Raw genomic sequence first — 19009 nt, 5'->3', positions numbered from 1 at the left:
TCCAAAACAGATCGCCCAAAACTGAAACATTTGGTCAACCACTCTAATCAGAAACACTCCTTTTTTAAATCGAGATCAGAGTTAAAGGGGCAATCGTCATGACATAGAGTGTGAAGCTGAAGGAATAAAAAAGTAATCCACGTCCAAATGAATTGCTCGAAGTCCATTGCGAAAGACTTGAGACACGAGCAACCAATCCGATGTTTGCATAGCCTCAAAGCTGGTTTTTCGCGTCTCTTTTTGCTGGTTGGCGGAGACTCGTTAGTTGGTGCAAAACTCGTTCTCTGATTTTTTTTTCGTAACTCTCTGTCTCTTTTCAAATCAATATAGGGGAAATGCTTCTAATTTTGTCCAGTTTCTTATTTTGGACACTTTGAGGATAAAATTGGACACTAAAAATAAATTGATTAAAATGATGGATTTTTATTCCAATATTTGATGAATAATGAATACTATCTAAATATTTGTTCTTTTTGGAATATTTTAATACTAAATACGTTAAAATTTGAATATGATTTGAGTTGAAATTGCTTTGTTGAAAATTCAGTGTGAGCAATTGCTTACGAGAAATATGACAGAACTTCGTGGCTTACTTCAGTCTTATTTAGTTTTGGTGAAGTACTAACAAAGTTTGTTCGCTGTTTTTGAGTGATATTATTGAATATTCATTGAATATTGTGTTGATTCACGTTACTGATGATTTGTACATTTGACCTGAAGTGAGATTTGCCTTGTGAATTATATTTTTCGTGTGAAAAATGGGAAATTTTTTAAGACATTCACCAGTGAGGTGATGATTCTTATTTTGGACAGGTGTTTTTCTCACGAAATTTCGTGAAGTTTTAGCTTTTGTGATGACTAGGTTGGACAAATGCCTGGAGAAATGAAGGAGCATTATCTCTACGAAAGAGATGCAGTGAGAAATGCCTTGAAAGGCTCCCGGAAAGGGCAGGGAATGAGCGAATCCGCACGTACTTGGAGTACCGAAGTCAACTCACTTTAATGAATGATATGGAAAGTTTCTGGGCTTCTTGTGACATTCCACGTTTCCCTTACATGACCAGGAAGAGGACTTGGTAAGATTGGTTCTTGAAATGAAGAACAATGGGCATCCTGTTGAGGCGGATTATCTGTCCAAATTTACAGACAAGTTGTAAAAATTAATAACCAAGTTGTCCAAAATAAGAGTCAAATTCACCTCTACATATCAATTCATTTTTAAACGTATTAAAACTAATTTTAGTAAAAATAAGATGATAAATAGCTTGCCAAGTTTCTAAACAATCCTTCTGAAAAGAGAGTAACAAGAAAAGTCAATTAGTATTGAAAATATGGCACTTCAAACTTAGGATATCGATGCTTATATGCAGACTGTCCAAAATTATAAGCACTTCCCCTATTGTATTATTAATGTTACATTTTGAGGAGTTGGGGGGAGTAAATAGTACTATGAAAAGCTCCTGGCTTGAAGCATAAAAGAGGTAAAGAACGAGGCTTCCTCTGTGCATTTCTGATTGATGTTAGAAGTGCATGTTTTATTCATGGCAGGATGAATATGATTCTATTGGGAGTAATTGGAAATTTTTTTTTTCGTGAAAAGCGATTGAGGTGCGAGAGGTTGATTGACGAGTTGCAATGGAGTTGCGTGGCATTATCAGGAAGTTGCACAATTTCTCGGTTTACATGGGACGTGATCATTAGATCAAGTCATTTAGAATTCGCGTGTGTCATATCAATCTCAGTATAAAGAGTGGTTGAACTATAAATTTTTAATTGAAAGGGATTTGCACTTGGTGGTTGTAATTAAGAGTTGAGACGCACACGGCGAAGTGCGCGAAGATGATCACGGTGCTGATCTGAGCTATGCGAGCGGCCCCTTTTTTTCGCGCTCTCCAGCCGCGGATTACAGTGGAATCTCTGGCCTTCTTCAGCGAGGTTCCACCTCTTCATCAACCGGTTAAACATGCTAATCCACATAGCTGGATAAATGCCGAAAATAAAATAAACACTTGTGTGAGGTGTGCGAGGGACGTGGCAAAGGGAGAAAAAAATTTATTATAATCATTAACCCTTTGAAGATGACAAGAAAATTCAATTTAATTAAATTCAATTTATTGTCCACACAATTGTCATACGAATCTAAAGATTTGATTAAAAAAAAATCTTATTCTAATTAAATACAAAGAAAAACCCATTGTTGATATTTTTATTGGCTGTCGCTTAATATTCCGTTTAGTAGATTTCAGTTTGAGAGATTGAAGTGCTGTTCACAGTTTTACCGTTGAGAAAATTCTTTTCAAATTTTTCTTAAAATATATTGATTTCCATTTAACAGAAATAAATTTTCTCATTAGGTGAAACTGTGAACGCATTAATTATAAATCGTAGATATTTCTCAAATTGTAAGGTGGAACACAATTTAAATTTTCACAATGCATATTTAATTTTAAAATAAATTACTTAGGATGCGTAAGACGATCTTTAGACTGAAGGTTTAACCCGTTTAACCTCATTTCCGATTTTTTTTTTAAATTTCTAAAAAACAAGCAGGATCATTGAACTTGTCGATGATTATGGTGGAGTAAGCCTTTTTGGCCATGTAAGCACTTTTTAACCAGCTTAAATAAACCAACATTTAGGGCAAATGTACCAAGTACCGGCCAGCTTGCAATTTCGCCCACATTTTTTGTTCCTCAAATTTCCATGAATTTTTAGTTTTTGCAGAAGTGATTATACAATGCAAAAAATAACAAAAAAATGTCGCTTCGACGAGCAAGGTGATCTGAAAAAGGCATTGGAAGAATTCCGGAAGGGCAAAGAACTATGAGAATGAAGGTGGCCGGAATAGACCATCAATGCTATGTCTACATTTTTATTCATTTTAAAATGTATTAAGGATGATTTTAGAGAAAATAAAGACGATAAACTGTCTACAAGGTTTCAAGCGACACTTCTTATAAAAAAGTAAAGAAAATGTTCAATTTGTATTAATAATATTACATTTCAAACTTGAGGCTGTGGAGCTTGCATGCAACTATGCCGAAATTTGGCACATTTCGGGTAAGTGTGCCAAATTTCGGCATAGTTGCATGCAAGCGCCAAAGTCTCAAGTTTGAAATGTAATATTTTTAAAACAAAATGATTTTTTTTATTAATTCTTCTTAAGGAATATTGCTTGGAACCTTGTAGACAGTTTATCGTCTTTATTTACTCTAAAACCATTCTTAATTCATTTTAAAATTAATTAAAATGTGGACATAGCTTTGGTGCCCTATTTCGGCCACCTTCATTCTCATAGTTCCTAGCCCTTCGGGAATTCTTCCAATGTCTTTTTCACGTCATCTTGTTTGTCGAAGCCACATTTTTTGTTATTAATTTGTATTGTATAATCTTTAGAGTATGTGAAAACTTAAAAATTCATGGAAATTTGAGGAACAAAATAGGTGGCCGGAATTGCAAGCTGGCCGAAATTTGGCACACTTACCCTAAACTATGATTAAGTATAACTTTTAAACGCATTTAATTTTAACATTTTAACGAGTCATTACATCTCTTATTTGATTGCAAATTCTTTTTAAAATAAATTTTCAATGAGATTCACAAAAATTCTGGATAAGTCTTCTAGCTATATAGGTATTGCTTTCAAAGCATACAACAATTGATTTTAATTTGATGAGAATTTCAAAGTTTTTAAAGCTTAAACTTACTCTACCCTAATTGCTTTGTCTAATATTCTAAGTCTAAGTTGTTGTTTTCAAAAAGCTCGGCTATATTTTAAAATTATGGAAAGTAAACTGATATGGCTAATGAGCTTCAGATCGGAAGACTCCAATAGGACAAGAGTAGGCTAAAGTCAATTATTTTGGGATTTGATTTATTGTCAATAACATGGTCAATACGGAAACTAGAAAACTAGTTGGAAAAGTTTTTTTTGCAGTACACTTTAAAATATTTTTCCTAAATTGCTTCTGTTTCATTTTTGTCTTATTTTAAGTCTAACGGCCTAAATTATATTCAGACTGATCTTTGAGAATATTTAGCCTGTTGAATTTGACATCAAGAATTTATCTCAAATTGTCATATATCCTAAGCTCTCATGTATGACAGTTTGGGATAAATCTTTACAACCAAATTTCACAGGCTAAAAATATTCTCAAGGATCATCCTGAGTCTACTTGGGCTTTGAACCTTCTTTAATCCACACACGATCTTGTCAAGATATAATCTCAGTCTGTGAGAGCAGTTTGGTGGATCATGGACCTTGACTGTAATTTCAATAATTGGCGTATTCTGATTGCCTTCTTCGGAACATGATTAGTTCATATGGCCTGTAGCGGAAATCTGTAACAATATGACAATGCCATGACAAAGTTTCTTGGTTCAAAATTCGGGAGCAGGACAAGATTAAATGCCGGGTAGTATTGAATGGTTCTTACAAGTAGCTCTATGAACTTCTCAATTATTGATATAACCCATATAAGCCACATTTTCGAATATTTTCGCCGAATTTACCACATAAAAAATTCTAAATTTGTCATTATAACAATGTTAGACAATTACGGAATTCATCTCCTGGAGTCAAGGACAATTCCCAATCTCAAGCAGAATTTTGAATTGTATACTTCTTTTGGTAATATTGCTTTGTTCGTTTCAACATATATCGCAGAAATATAGGGAAACTGTTCCATCTCCGAACATGGGGTAGCACCGACCACTGATTTTTATTTTTAGACTGTAAATGTCCTAATTCAAAACCATTTCCAGACGCTTTAACTTTGACAGAAGATTCAACACTTTAAGTTCATATTTTTTCTGAAGAGAATTACATAAATTTGCTCCTTGACTCTTCTGGAATGTTACTACTGTTTAGTGAAAATTCTTTAGATATAATTTGAAAACTTCTTAAATACAAGAAAAATACGCGAGCGTAAAATGCTTCTATTGGAAACAAATTAATCCAAATGGAGACAAGGGAAATTTTCTAATTGGAGACAAACAGTGTAAGTGAAACCGCGACTAAAGGCTTCCAAAACCTTGTTGAGTTTCCTTGTTGAGTTGTTATCTGGACTTGTTCTAAAACTGTATTATTTATATTTATAGATTTCTCCTCTATAGCAATCCTCTTCACTTTTCGCGATCCTGAAAAAATGCTTGATCCCTTGAAAAATAGACTCTATGGCTTGTTGAGAAAGCCCTAAAAGATTTTGTGTGCTCTCTGGTATCTTCTTAATTATCAGTTTTTTTACGATGCGTATGTTTTAAATTTTGACTGTATCATGGGTTTCAGACTATAGAAGTTTAGCCCAAAGTTCCTAAATTTAACGAAATCTTCAATAACAAGTAATTTTAGTGGTTGTTCAAAATCTAATCGACGATTTGGACTTAATATCCAATCCTAAGTCAAAATTTTCTCCAATATCGCCTTATAAGATATTAAAGAAATTAAGCCATACGGCTAAATCGTGCGTCTAAAAACCGTGTCTCACAAAATCAAGTTCCATAATTAACCAAATCCTTTTTCTCATAAAGAATAAGACTGCCGACAAAACTTTAAATTTTTTTTGACCATTTCAAGTAAAGATTATTAATAAATTATAATGGTGGCCTTATTTTGCTTTTGGACTATACACCGTTTATTAATTCTACAAATCAACGTTTAATGGAAAGATTAATCCCCATTCCAGATCTTAAGGTTTTTAACTCCAATAAGCAATGTTTAATTGAGTTTCATTTTAGGGTGAAATGGGGGGTACCTTTGATTTGGGGCAGCTTCGGCAGCTTTAAAAATGAGCTTTTTCTCCTATTTTTAAACGAAACTTAACCTTACCGTGATGTTATTAGGTGAGATTCTTAACAATCTCACCTACTATAATCCTAACAAAATTTCATGTCGTCCGATCGACCTCAAACTTGGCCAAAATGTGTTTCGCCACTTCCTGATCACGAATATATGGGGGGCTAAGTTACGTTCCCGGCCGGCCGGCCGTCCGGCCGGCCGTCCGGCCGCTCTTTGGAGCTTAATAGCTCCTAAACTAAAAAAGATATCGACTTGCGGTTTTCGGCAAAGGTTAAATATCGTATGAAAATTGCAACATGGTGCATTGACCCCCCACCCCCCACCCCTCCTTCCGCCATTTTGAAGACCCCCCTTTTTTTGTTTTCTCAATATCTCCGCCCCTATGGCATTCAGCGGGCTCAAATTTTAGTATGTTATAGCTGGGCCTTAGAGCTTTCCATCAGTACCAAACTTGAGGTCCCCCGACCCCCCTGACCCTAGCTATAAGGGTCCAAAAAAATTTTCTTAAAATGGCCATAACTCCGGTTCTAATTGTCAGAATTTAAAAAATGAGGGCTTTTTGGAAAGCTCTTGTGAAATGCCACTTCCCCTTCTAACATCGCAAGTTCATAAAACCACCACTAGGGGCGCTATTATTAAAAAGAAAATTTTTAAATCTTAAAAGTTAAATAACTCAAAAATTCCTTATGCAATCGGGCTGAAATTTTAGTATGTTGTAGCCGTTGATTATACCTATCAAACAAAAAAAACCTTAAGTCGATCCATAACCCCTGACCCGAGCTATAAAGGGTCAAAGTTCGAACATTGACCGGCCTCTATCTCCGGTTCTAATTAACACAGCGACATAAATTTTACCTTTTTGGTTTCGTCTCGATGAGCACTTTCAGATGGAAGTTCAAAAAGTCACCATAGGTGGCGCTGTGATAGCGTCAAAATTCATCGAAATTCAAAGTCATTTTTCTCAAAAACGGCATTGTGCAAGTTAATGAAATTTTAGTATGTTATAGTCCAGTCTAGGACGTTTCCAAAATGGTGCGTAAGTGCGCTGTGATTTCAATAGAACCGGAGATATGAGGGGTCAAAGTTCACGAAATTCAAAAAATGATATCTCCGGTTCTATGTGACCGATTTTGATGAATGAGGGCTTAAACGAAAGATCTCACCAAATGCTACAACTTTCTAGAATATTTGAACTTCGTGGGACCAACACCAGGGGCGCCACAGTCGAAAAACCAATTTCAATATCACATAACCTCAATTATCTCGACTGTAGCTGAACCAATTTTGATGATTACTTCGACATAATTGTAGAGCACATTTGTCTCTACATTTCGTCCATACATCATTTTCCGCTCAGACTACGCTATCACTCCGATTTTGCCGTTTAAGTGTGAAAAAATTGATTTTTTCCATAATAACGCTTTGAAATCACTCAGATGCCAATTTGACTGCCTCTACTCCACCAAGACACTTAAAATAGGGGTTTAAATGGAAAGTCCCGCAAAATACAACAATTCTTCGATATAGTTGAAGTTCAACAAATGACTACTTGGGGAACTCTGGATGAAAAAACGAGTTAAGAAACAAAAAACCTCGCTTATCTTGGCTTCTGAGTAATCGATGAGATCATGTTCTATGGGAAAATTATAGAGAATATTCTGGTCTACATTTCACCCATATATCACTTTTGTGCCAGTTCATCCAAATCCTTGATATTTTGGTTTAAATACAAAATTTGTATAATTTCACGAATTCTATTCAAGATAACTGAATGGCGTCCCCCAACTTCAGCTCTAAATCGAATTTGCATGCACTCCGAGTTAGCTCACGTTAAGAATCTCACCTACATAAGCCGGTTAGGATTATCTGTCCCTTTAGTTTTGCAAACCCATTGTGAAGCTAAATTACATTATAACAAGTCTTAATTTCCTTTAAAAAAAATAGGAGGAAAAAGTCCATTTGCAGAGATACCTCAATTTGTAAGTTTACTACATCCCCCTCCGCTAAAAATTTCAAGATTTTAAATATTGGACAATTATAATTTATAGTTTTTGCTTCTTAGGCTGATTAGGTATAGGTACACATATTTGGATTCTCAAGTCGTGGATACTTTTAGTGTTTATTCGTTTGAAAGAAAAGAAATAATAAGTGAATAAAAGGGTTAATTTATTCAGAGAAAATTATAATCATTTGCGCCAAAGACGCTATAACATCGATCCAATTTCTGTGTCCACATCTCTCTCGTATCTCTTCCCACAATATTTTGACCATTTTTGACCTCATCACGGGTGTTTTTTTTCTTTGATTTACTGGATAGACTTTTGGGCAGTGTGTTCCATAGCAGTCGCACCAATTTGTCCAGAAGGCAAGCACATCATAGATTCTCCACAGATTTATTGAAAATGCGGAGGAGAGATTTAAAAATGTAGATATAGAAGGTCCCGGTCCCAATAATGAGTTCTCTTCTACTGTAATGCTCTCGTTGGCCATACAATGTAATTAATTTTCTTGAAGCCTTCCTAATCTTCAGTCAAAATCTTAAAAGACTCTAATTGATGTTTTATAGAAATTGGAAGGGAATTGCTTCCAGTCAAGCTCTTGTGGTATGGTAGAGATTTCATCTTGAGATTTCGATAACTCGAGGAAATTGGATGGTGATTTAAAAGAATTTCTTTTGGGTGGACCAATTGCGCCAAATATGTGGCACAAAATTGAGTGACGACATCATATGAGGTAAAGAAATGATGTTTGTGTAGCTGTGGGCAAAAACATCTCGAAATGGCGGCAAAATCCTATGTTGGTGTTGAAGCATTGGAAACATTAAAAAAGAAGTTGATGGAAAATTTCTCTCTCACAAATACATAAGTAGGACACCAAATGCGGAGAAATATCGCCAACAAAGAAGGAAAGACTGAGGTGAAATACAAGAGAGAAGAAAATATCCAACAAAGTGATTTTGTGTGTTGGTTTACCCAGCGACAGAGCATTCGGCTCCAACTCGGGATCTTGGCTTCCAACAACAACAGCCCGGGCTGATGATCTCTTCCGTGGCAGCGCGGTGAGACAGTCTACCAGATTGAGTCGGTGGAAGAGGCCTTCGTACGTTGTATGTTGTGTGAATATCTCAGAATCCGGACCCAACAGTGCTTTGCCCCAAAGTGTAGAAAGTGACCAAATGATCCAAGATCTCTGACACAGATTTTTAACCAGTAGCCCAAAAGTGCCCAAGAGATTCGTGCAAAAGGGATTTGTTGTGTTTGGTTTTGTGTTGAAAGCGCGGGAAAGTGCATTTGGCGCCAGAACGACCTGTTGCTCCTCAGAGACTGATTGGAAAGACTGAAGATGTTGTGACATGGGACTTTAGAAGACATAGATAACTAATTTATCGAACTCCTCAGCACGACAGCGAATCAGTTTAGGAGGAAAAGAAGCAGACAATCAACCATTGTTTTCAACAGAGAAAGGTAGACAAAACTGTCGTTTTTATACCCATCACCTCAGATATAAAACATTTCTGAAAGTTTTATTTTTACTTTATTAAATTCCCCTTTCATGGGGTATTTTGATGACTAGAGATTTTTTTTGCAGAAAGAAAAAAAAACACGGAAATTAGATTAAATATTTGCAAAAGTTATTAGCACTTTTACAAAAATGTCGTCTTTTGCTGTTTAATTCAACAGGAGAAAAGAAAATGTTTGTGGTAAAGCCAGTTAGGCTGAGTGGTTTTTTAATAAGGCAATTTTTGAAAGAGTATTATAGCAATTTATTATATTACTTTCGCAAATTAGTCATTTTCTTTTATATAACTAATGGTTCGTGGAAATAGACACAATATTTATTGTCAAGGTACGGCAATTTCTTACATTTCTACATAATTTCCACAAACAGTTCTAGAAGTTCTGGATATATCATTATTGAAATGATCTTATCTAAAACGGTTTTTCTATGAATTTCCATTTAAATGCAAATCAAACTGTTATTGCTATCAATTTGATTTATATCATATTTAAAAATGATTGCTAAACAGTGAAAAATTCTAAAATTATATCTAAATAGATATGCCAAAGCGTTAATTCCAGATTCCCGGAATATTCGAACTCGTAACTTCGATATTACAAAAGTACGAAAGGTCCTACTCAAGTAGAGAGGTGTTTTTTTGCTCAACAGATTTATAAAACACCTCTTATATAGCTCAAAATTACTTAAAAGTAATGCAAATAGATTTCAGACAAAAATTAATTATCGGTTTCTTACCGGTTCACAATCAATCGGAACAACTTCAGACTGATGAAATTTTAAAACATTTCCAACGAGCCCAAACTTAACCCAATCGGTCGAGAAATATACGCTATCTACAGCCGATTGTCTTTTGACCTTGAAATACCGGAACTAGGAATAATGATAATGATAATGGTTCCTTGGATCACAGGGCATAAGATCTGGGTCACTGCACTTTTCCTTTCTAGTTATTTTCCCAATTTTCTTAGTAGGTTTTGTTCTGTATGTCTTTTTCCTTGGTTTCTTTGTGAGACTACTCAGTAGTCAATAATCAGTAGTCAGTAGTCTCACAAAGAAACCAAGAAAAAAGACATACAGAACAAAACCTACTAAGAAAATTGAGAAAATAACTAGAAAGGAAAAGTGCAGTGCCCCAGGTCCTATGCCCTGTGAACCAAAGAGACATATGACAAAGCAAGAAGAGAACAGATTTAACCACTGAGGAAGGCTTGGATTCTGAACCGACAGCTTTGGGAAGAATCAATTTTTTCTTAGCTGCCCCACCCTCTGACGCTTACCAAAATTGATAATACACCTAAACAACATTCTTAAAAATATCCTAAAAGTCAGAAAACAAAAAGAAATCGAACGACACATTTTCAAGGTATAATAATATAAGGCGGTACACAAGAAAAACCTCATATTAATGATGCTATGGTTGCCTTATAGGAGATGCACCGAAGCCACCAAACACCAAAAATCGCTATCTGTAACCGTTTGACCTGCAATTTTAGTAGACAGAAAAAATATATTTCGTAAAATTGTCTAAAAGTGATTGTGAATTCATACTGACGACTTAGGGCAGAATCACATTGACAGTAAAATGCTCACTGTATTTCGTTAATTTGCGCATTTTCATTGCAATTTTTATGCAAATTTTCGATTACCGTATTACCTTATCTCATACTAGGTGGCACTAGATGAAAATAATATAAGAAAATTGAAGAAATAAAACGAAAATGCGATAAACGGTGAGCAAAAAAAACTGTAGGATTAATTTCTCTTAAAGTTTTTTTTGCTCTTCGTTTATCGAATTTTCGTTTAATTTCTTCAATTTTTTTAATATTATTTTCACATAATGCCACCGAGTATGAGATAAGGTAATACGGTAATGGAAAATTTGCGTAAGAAATGCAATGAAAATGCGTAAATTAACAAAATACGGTGAGGCTACAGCTACAGCGAGCATTTTATTGTCAATGTGATTCTGCCCTTACAGTGAAAAAGGTTTTGTTAATCGAAGAAATGGATTTTGTTCAAATTATGTCAAAACGATGTTATTTACCAATTTGACAAAACTTTTTCTTGCGTTTTCTATGAGAAACCACCTTTTTGACAAACTTTTAACAGCTGCCGATTTGACAACACTTTCATTATTATGTACAGGGGCATGACATTTCCTATTTTTTTTTCCATATGTTTCTAGCGAGCTGAAAAAACTTTTTAGTTTATTAGCTGTTTTCTGTCATTATAGAATGAATTATCAAAAAATACTAATACAAGATAAAAGCCAATTTAATAACGAATAGGCAACGGAAAACCCCAAATTGGCAACCAGCGTAGTTTTGGAGATATCTCGTGAAATGTGTACGAAAACAGGGAAAAAATTACACTAAAACCGGTCGCATTTTTCACAGCTAATGTCACCCCCCTGATTATGTATGGAAAAACGTTCTTTTGACAAACTTGTCTTGTTAATTTTACCGCTTGGAAAGCATATAACCCACAAACAAGTTCATAAAATATGTGTACTAAATCATTTCACCGAAATTATCAATTTACAGGAGATATCAAGAAAATTTAGCTATAATTCATAAATAATAAGTTTAGGACTGTTATAAATTCGAATTAGGTTTATTGGAGAATTTTCAAACTATTTTGTTCAATATCAATTGTATTTATAAATACAATTGATATTTGATATGTACAGAAAATCGTCAGTTAGTAAATAATCTGTTTAAAATAAAATGTGTCCAATTGTTGGAAATAAATTATACCTTCCAAACTAGTCTTTTGATAAAAATATATTGATTTATATTTGTTTGGTTCATGTACTACATAAATAGTGCCATAATCAACATTCTTATGTACAAAAACAAACATATTTCATAAAACTGCTCGCAAATGTTTGTAAATTCCTACTTGGCACTTACGAAATTTTCGTAAATCGTATAACCCACAAAAAACTTTGTAATTGTTTGTATTTTTTTCACAAAATTTTTTCGTGAAAAGATCATTTAACGAACATTTTTTGTTCTTTTACAAACATTTGTTCGTAAACACAAAAAATGTTCGTAAAATTTTGTCATTTCTTTGTAAAGTTTTGTCAGATAAGCAAAAAAGTACCAAATGAACAAATGTTTGTAAAAGACCTAAAAATGCTCGTCAAGTGCTCAAATTATGAACAATGTTTGTGACAAAATAAGGTAAAGTACCCTTACTCGACCGGGTTCCTCTATTCGACCGGTGGGTCAATTTTTGAATATTTGATGGTGAATTTCATCAATTTCTATGAATTTGTCACTGATTCGTATTATTTAAAGAATAATTGACCTATCAATGTTAGATCATACACAAAATATTATAGCAAATATAATTAAATTGAATAAATAAATCTACCGGTCGAATAGAGGAACCGGTCGAATAAAGGGTACTTTACCTTACAAACTTTTATGTACTTTTTTTGTGGACTAGACTATTTACGAGTATTTCCTCCAGTTGAAATTCTACAAACATTTACCATCAATTTGACAAAATATTTTTTTCTGTGTGAATAAAATTGATTTTAATAGCTAAAATTTGTGGAAAATTGTAAATCATAACTCACAAATTTATATATATATATAGTTATCGATGACAAATTGAAATTTCAAAAGACAAGCTTTGCAAATCAAGTTTAATTAAATTTACCTCATATCGCTTGATTTAACCGATTTTCTCTGTTTGTCCACGTGTCCATTTTACGCTTAAATGTCCAAACGGTGTAGAATATCGCATTCTCATGTAACGAATTTTCAATGCTATACGCTCTTTAACTGATTCTTCAACTTTCGTTGGCTCTTTAATTTCTGTCCCTCCGATGCATTGTGATAATTTGATATTTGCCAGCTACAACAGCAGAAATTGAACCTCGATTATCTCATGAGCTCTCACAAGCATATCAGGCGTGATTTGATACTCTATCCTCCGAGCGTATATTGTGTCATTTATCTTGTGTGTGTGTCGAAAGACAAAAAAAAAGCTCGCGTTGGTGGGGAAATGAGTTGAAATAAGTCAAGGTACATTAATTATTTCGTTGGGTGTTATATCTGCATTGACCCACTTCAAGGACAAATGCACAGGGGTTCTTGGGAGTGGAGCTGGAGTGACTTTCTGGCTTTGAGTGTCGAAAAAGTCTCTCTCTCTCTGATTTATTTTGTTCATTAAACATTTTTCAACATTAGATCCCGAAAGATGTAAAGAAAAATATGCTCATTTCTTGGTTGTGTCTTTTTTTTTCGCCTTCTTCCAACTTTAAAACACGCTCGAGAGTTAATCGATTTTCAATGGGGAAGGCGGGTATCGAATTAAAATTGCCTTTCTTACTTTTATGCGTGTAGTGAATTGGTAATATGGAAAAAAAAGTATCCCATAAGAGTTAGCAATAACAAGAAGAATTTTGACAATGTGCTAAGGAATTCATACAAATTACCATTTGTTGTACTACTAATTTCACTTGTAACATTAAAAGTCAATTGAACTCTGAACGTTAATGGAGGTGATGGACTATTATTGGGAATTTATTTCAAGTGAAAGACATAAAAGGGCCCCATAGATGGAAAAAATATTCAATCACAGTCTATACTATGTCAGTCATACCAATGTTATGTTAATGAGCATTTATGCAAATCACAACAAATTCACGATTCACTCAACATTTTTACTACAAATGGTAAATTAGCATTTTGATTCTTGGGCATATGGGGGTCTAGAATTGTTGGTACGCAAATGTATTTCTATAATATTGAGGTAGAAAAAAAAAAGAATGTGACGTACTAATAAAAAAAGAGACAATTTATGAATTGATTTACAATATTAAACAAGCATTTTTCACTTGTCACTCTCTATTAATATTCATCGCCCATATTTGGGTGTGTTTTTATTTGAAGAAGTTGATGGTATACAAAAAGACCCCAGTGATATTTTGTCTGAATTTGAAGATTTACCATGCCATTCCTCCTCAGACACAGCATGACGATAAAAAAATCGTTTGTGCTTAAAAGAGCTCAAATTTAAAAATAAAAGAAAAAAACGGCAAATAGTGTAGTGCTATGTAGAAGAGAATTTTTGCCCATTTATCACGTTTTTATAATAACCCAACCACTGAATCGTGGCACTTGACCATATTTTTATGTTTATCGCTGAGTAAATAACTCGAAAAAAATATACACCCATTCCCGTTTGTTTAATGATTGCGATAAGGCCTTTTCTCCACCAAGTTATGATGGTTGTTGATGGGGAAAAAAGTTTAGTTTTTAGTGGGAAGATGAATTTTTAGTAGATGCTTCTTCAATCTCACGCAGAGATCATTGCTATTAGCTTTCTGATTGTACGCATCAACAGTACTTAACTATTCTTGAAATGTTTCTTTTTCGTGTTTATTTTTTGACCAGTTAAAATAACGAGCATTAAAAATTTGTTGGCAAGATGCGAAGAAATGTCTTAATGATTGATTGACGAGGAAGATTTTTTGGTAAATTCCACGCATTATTTAGAAATAATTTGTAGAAAATCATTTTGCCGTTAGTTTGAATTTGAAATTTGACAATTACAATACATGAAATGGTCCGACTAATTACGAAGGTTGTAATTCTAAGGCTAATTCTGTAAAATGCTTCCTAAGACCGATTAAAACCAGTGCAAAGAAGTTGGAATTTTTAAGAGCTTTCAAATAAATCCAAATTTAATTGAATCTGTTGTGAACTAGGCCCTCTGGAGTGTCTTTTTTTAAATTTTAACTCTGTGCGTCTACACATTAGAAGCTTAAGAAGCAATTTTCGTCGCAAATTGCCTTTCATTTTTAAATTTTGACATTTTAGCAAACAATGATACGGGAAATTTTCTTTAAAAAAGTCATTTAAAAAATAGATAGGAGTTTCTACTGGTCTACTATAGAGATCAAATTGATTCATAAATCACAAAAGCATTTGAAAATCAAGAAAAAAATCGTTACTTAGTCAATTTATTATCGATGAAGAGCGATGCAGCCGGGTTCAGAATTTCAATTCCTTTCCAAAAAATCCAAATAAACCGAATCGGTCGAAAAATAGGTCCTACAAAGTGGTTGACCTTTGTCCTTCAATAATTCAAAATGGCGAATTTTCCCATTTTAGGAACATTTGGACGAAATGTTCGCTTGGACTACCTCTAAAACATATCCAAAAATCGTTGAAAAAACTCGGGAATTTTGTGTAAAACTGAAATAACATGGTTTTGGAGGGAATGATGGGGGTGGGGGGGGAGTAAAACATCTGCAGATTTTGTTTTTTATTGGGGGTCATTGAAGACCGGAAGTCGATAACTCTTAACGTTTAAGGTCCAGGACGGTGACAAGTTGAAAAAAGATGATTATATAACTGCTCTCTGAATTCAAGCAGTAAAAATGCTCTTATGTAGTGTGTAGGGGAAAGTGCCTATGCTTTCAACGGTTCCAAGCTTTATAATGACTAAATTTTTCCTATGTTTTTCAATAAATATGGCTCATCGAAACTATATTTTAAAAACTAGGTGAAAGTGTCCTGATTTTAAAATATATTGGGGAGTCACATTTATTCAGAATCATAGGAAAAAAATAGTCATTATGAAGCTTGGGACTGTGCAAAGCATGGGCACTTTCCCCTAGTGTTTTTTAAGGGACAAGCCCCTGTCAAGTTGCTTGAAAGTTAAAGCCATCTTCTCATATTTCCAATTAAATTTATATGAGATTTTTTTCTGGAATAGCAACCGTTAGGGTAAAATGGTACAAGTTGGACAATGGTAGAATTTGGACAGGGCTTTTTTTCTTGATAAATTTAGTATTTCATTTTTATTTGTATATTTTTAATGCTTTAGTTTTATAATTTGGTTCTTTGTGCAAATTTTGTACTGTATTTATCAAGAAAAAAGCCATGTCCAACTTGTACCGGCGAATTGTTCAACTTGTATCACTTTACCCTATACGAAATATCTTAAAACGGAGAATATTTTTCGTATTATAAGATCGGGTGCAGTGTGAAGGGATAAATATACTAGATTTCTCTTGAAATACATCTTTCCTCGGGATATTGTGAACTGAGTCTGTGATTAAATTATGAGTTAACTTCAAAATAGTTCCAGATAAAACTCAACTTGCTATGGGGATGTTAAGGATGATTAGGTCACCGGTAACCCAAAAAAAAATTTTTTTCTTCGGCGATATGAAGTTATGTTTTGCTCTAGAAACTCAGAAAAAAAAGACAATTTTCGACCCTCAGGCTCTTGGTTATCTTTAATAAATTCGATTTCGAAAATATTTTCATTACAGAAATATATGGTTCTGAATCATCCATACAAGATTTGTTTTTTAACATTACCTCACGTTTGACACTTTAAGTCCTTCAACCATTGCGTCGTTCGAATTTCAGAGATTCGGGGAGTATTTAAACGGGGAGATTTTGATTCGAAATCATCATTTCGAAAAAAATCGCCACTGAGATTTTGCATGGTGCATTTCTGTCTATATTTCTTCGCACAAAATTTCCTTTTTCGAAAGCTCCGCTTGTTTATTTTCGAATATTTTGACGCTCAAGCGATTTAAAATATTTTTTCCTGTAAATTTATTCTTGATATTATTGACAAAACGTCTGGTGTCTCAACAAGTTATTGTTCAATGAATGATACAATTATTTTGTTATACGATTTCATTTCGATTTATGGACATTTATTCTGTTATATAACAGATGAAGGAACAAGAAGTGTTGTAAAATCTCAGGCAATCATAGTTAATATGAGAAGAAAAGGAACTTGCTTGCTAAACAAGATTTCACGAAAGCACAATATTCCCTCGGAATTTTTATTATTATTTTAATACTTCCTTGATTAATTAAAAAATAATTGCAGCTCAGACTGACTGTAGTTCGAAACTTTTCGAAATAAAAAAGAAAACCTACAAAACTTTCTATTTTAGCCAGGGCACACTTAATGAACTTATAACAAAGAGTGGAGAAATTTATCTCAGAAATAAACCACTGTACTGGGGGAGATTTCCCGAGATTCACCGGCCGGTTCATAGCATAATGGAGTGGGATGCATTTCGAAATTCCCCGTATAGAAGACATCATTCGGATTTGAGAGACTTTGTATCTGCACCTTTTATATTGTTTGACAGAATAAGAAAGGAAAGGAATATTAAGAACATTAGGAATATAGAAAAATTAAATGAGAAAAGAGGATAAAACAATGTGATGTATAATTATGTTAGATTCATGTCTTTTAGTGCCATTTAGTGCTAATTGTACAATTTTCCATAAATTCCATGCAAATTTCATTATATGCCATTTAATCTATACTCCATATAGGGGAGGTGGAGCTACTTTGAGCTGTGGGGTTACATTTTTATACGATTTTTTCGCATATTTCTAAAGAAAATTTGGTTTTACCATGATATAGTATATGATATAGTATGGGAATAGCGGAGCGGGACAATGTCGGTACTTGCGCATTCGATCCCAATGTTCTCAACTCTTTTTTCTGCACTACATCCTTTGTTTCTGTTCCGGAGCCTCAATCAGGTCCGCCTGGCCCACTGCAGTGTGGCTTCGGCTTTGCCTGTATTACTCCCGGTGATGTCTTGCTGGCCGTTGATAGCGTGAAATCGAATGCTGCTGGAGTTGATGGATTCTCTATTGAGTTTATCCGCCTTCTGCTCCCTGTGTTGCTGCCTCATCTTACAGATTTATATAATTTCTCAATCACTAGCTCTTGCTTTCCGGATGATTGGAAGCTTGCCAGGGTCACTCCGATCCCAAAGGTTGCCTCTCCCTCTGATCCCTCGGACTACAGACCTATTAGTATCCTACCCGCGTTGTCGAAGCCTTTGGAGATGCTTCTTCTCGACCAGATGCAGTCGTATCTAGAACAAAATCAGCTATTGTGTAGTTTCCAGTCTGGCTTCAGAAAGGGTCACAGCACCACGACAGCCCTTCTCAAGATCCAGCATGACATCGCGGTTGGTCTGGATAATGACATGTTTGCAATTTTAATTTTATTGGACTTCTCGAAGGCGTTCGACTCGATTCCTCATGGGCTACTGCTCGATAAGCTTCGATATTATTTCGGTTTTACTGACACGGCAGTGTCTATGATCGCCTCATACCTTGGGAACCGCTCTCAGGTTGTTAGGTCTGGGGAATCACTTTCCTTACCGTTGACGCGTAGCGCGGGGGTGCCTCAGGGTTCAATTTTGGGTCCTATATTATTCTCTTTATTTATTAACGACCTTCCTTTAAAACTCCTATACTCCTCGTATCACCTCTACGCAGACGATCTTCAGATTTACTGCTTTGGCGACTATGGGTATCCGGAATTCTGTTCTGATGCTTTAAATGATGACCTTTGTAGAATCTCTGGATGGTCGTCTGATAATGGCCTTGTATTAAACCCTAAAAAGTCGCAGGCTATTGTCATTCATAGTCGTTTTCGGTGCCCTGCTGTACCTCCTATTGTTCTGCTAGATGAGGTGATTCCTTTCACTGATTCTGTGAAGAATCTTGGGGTATTATTTAATGATACTCTCACGTGGAGTAATCATTTTTCTGAGGTGTGTAGGAGGGTTTATTATGGTCTTCGGACTCTGCGTCGATTCCAGTCCTTTACCCCGGTCGAGACTCGCCTACTTTTGGCTAGAGCTTTGCTCGTTCCACACTTCATGTATGGGGC

General features: G+C 34.7%; 1 protein-coding gene across 3 annotated transcripts in view; it reads left to right on the top strand.

The window, feature by feature from the left end:
• The window catches only part of LOC129805577 (uncharacterized), a 98169-nt gene that overhangs the window by 4540 nt on the left and 74620 nt on the right, over positions 1 to 19009 (top strand). The window contains exons 1-2 of one of the 3 annotated variants that reach the window (XM_055853579.1): positions 8245 to 8292; positions 8364 to 9261. The exons of 1 other annotated variant lie outside the window; for it this stretch is intronic. The gene's annotated coding sequence lies outside the window, so the exon portion shown is untranslated. Of the gene's footprint in view, positions 1 to 8244; positions 8293 to 8322; positions 9262 to 19009 lie in introns of those variants that run through there. One more of the 3 variants, XM_055853580.1, reaches the window with a different exon arrangement.

The sequence above is a fragment of the Phlebotomus papatasi genome, chromosome 3, assembly GCF_024763615.1.
Source record: "Phlebotomus papatasi isolate M1 chromosome 3, Ppap_2.1, whole genome shotgun sequence".
Taxonomy (NCBI): domain Eukaryota; kingdom Metazoa; phylum Arthropoda; class Insecta; order Diptera; family Psychodidae; genus Phlebotomus; species Phlebotomus papatasi.
Note: the sequence above shows the minus strand (reverse complement) of the source record. Positions and strands in the feature narration are given on the sequence as shown.